Consider the following 2,500-nt stretch of genomic DNA (forward strand, 5'->3'; position numbering starts at 1 on the left):
GTAATGTCTGCTTTTAATATTTGTTAGTAAGTCACATCGTCCAGCTTTTGCCCATCTACTCTTGTTATATATACGTCGAAGTTTTCCTTGATGTTTTACTCGTTGAGCCTGGTCTTCCTGTTGTTGTTGGAGGATCAACTCATGGGGGGGGGGGGAGGTTGTCACCTTCGAGTTCGTTCCTGAGCTCGTAGAATCAACACTGAAGGTTCCCAATGGCCTCCAAAAAGAAGACCCGAGCACTATCAGGTGTTTGCCAATGATGCCAATAGTACGTGTTTACGACACTAACCTAAAGGATATTTAATTAATAAAAAAAAGATAAGAGAGGATGCTTTTATTAATAGTTTCTTTTTCCGAACTAAACCGAACTGAAAAGTTCCTCTACTTCCCTTGGGAAATATACGTTCTGTTCTAGTAAGGGATCTCAGTCTTCGTCTGGCGACTCACAGACAGAGACAGGTAAGTCATATACATTGTGCTATTTCTTTTGGATATGACGTAGATTGTGGACTAGTGACTAAGGCGGAAGGAGGGATTAGCCCGCGGCCATATCTACGTTCACATTTATAGTTGGAAAACCTACCGAACATCATTTGAGGAATATTGATATCAGAATAATGAATTAACGTCCCGTGTAACCATTTCATTAAGAAAACAAGACACTTTCTGGATACTTTTCATAATAATGTGGATATGGGGTTTGCTTTAGGGCATTTGTTGTAAACATTCTTTTTTTCTATCGGGGAATACATAATGTTTCCACATGCACGGATATGTGATTATATATCATTAGAAGACAATTATATTCCTGAAGGCAAGAATTAATCAGAAAAAAAAATCATATATCAATAGGATGCTATGTTATATATGATTTCCAACCACATCTTAATAAAAACCCTACCTGGGATAGCATAGTCTCAGCGGAAGGAAAACAACAACCTTACATGCATATTCACCGGATAAAATTGATAAAAAGTGACTGACGCAAAGTTCAAGTACATCCTCAAAATTAGAATTAGCAAAATTAGAACTACTAGAAAACTGGTAGTTACCGTTTAATTCACGCCTGAATCACACGGTAACTACGTCCGTAACTTGTTCCCCGTTCCACACTTTCATCATTCCTTTACATTGAGGATTTTTTGCAAATGCAGAAGGGTTGGTTGTATATTGCGATATAAGAGCATAATGGGTGCAACCGCGCACAATGCCTGACCAAAAATAGGAAAAGAATATATTCAAATTGACACTTAATTAACCTATTAATGAACTTTTGACACCCTTTCTATTGGGCAACTTACTTAATATAATTTCAAGATAGAAGACAGACAAATATGAAATGCAATCTGTATTCTGATAATGTATATATTCATAAATCTATAATATAACTTACAAACGCGATCGAGCTGACAGTGTCAAACTAACGTCACCTCATTGAAAAAAAAAAAAAATAATAATGATAAAATACTCTTGATGGGCGTCCTGCAGCGACCTATTTATTGATCTATTGATACATATTGGTAATTTCGTGTCAACATTGCCTCTGGGGGCACAGCTGCGCCCTATGCCAGATGGAGGCAGCTAGGGCAGGAGTCTTCGAACTTTTTTCTACATCATGTAACATCTTCGCGCTCCTATTAAGCAGTATCGCATATTGATTAGTAGTATTATTTTCTTTATATTATATTACATGTTACTATAACTTTTTAATAGGACGTAGGGACTCACAACCACTAGCTTGTGCCACGTACTTTGAAGAACCCTGCCCTGGGCCCTGTGGTTGTGTGTGTGTGTGTGTGTTTGTGTGTGTGTGTGTGTGTGTGTGTGTGTGTGTGTGTGTGTGTGTGTGTGTGTGTGTGTGTGTGTGTGTGTGCACAAAATACATAAAAAAAATATACTCAACATGAAAATCAATGTATATTTCCAACAAAAAGTGTTTTTTTTTTTTTTTTTTTTTTTCGTTAAACGAAATGATGTACAACATTCAACCAAATGCAATTCAATATAGTAGGCGTACGCTTGAATGTATCCATTCCGATGTAAAGATACAATATAGTAAGTTTTACTAGAAAATTGACACGTACCTATAACTGGCATTATGAAGAGCAGTGAACATCAGTTAATATTGCACCATGTCTCTTAGATTTACAGAGACATCAATCGTTGCATTTCTCACAAATTCAAAACAAGAAACAAGCGATTCCGCCACATTATGCTCCGTAGTAAAATTTGTACTCGCACTACCCTTACTCACAAATATATGCGTGATATTACTTTTACCTCTTTAAAAGAGCAATAAATGCAGAACAGAAATGGCACACGCAGATATCACGTGTTCATTATTCAATGCTAGAAGTTTTCATATGTCAGACCGACTACGCCGAAGTATAGTGGCACTGCTATTCTATACAATGATTCGGCTGATTAATGAGGATTCTTTCATAGATATTGTGTTAGTTACATTTAAAATACTTTCTAGATGCTGTGATTTTTTAAATTT

Source organism: Penaeus japonicus, unplaced genomic scaffold, assembly GCF_977035675.1.
Source record: "Penaeus japonicus unplaced genomic scaffold, GWHDUDI00000001_assembly GWHDUDI00000007, whole genome shotgun sequence".
Classification (NCBI taxonomy): domain Eukaryota; kingdom Metazoa; phylum Arthropoda; class Malacostraca; order Decapoda; family Penaeidae; genus Penaeus; species Penaeus japonicus.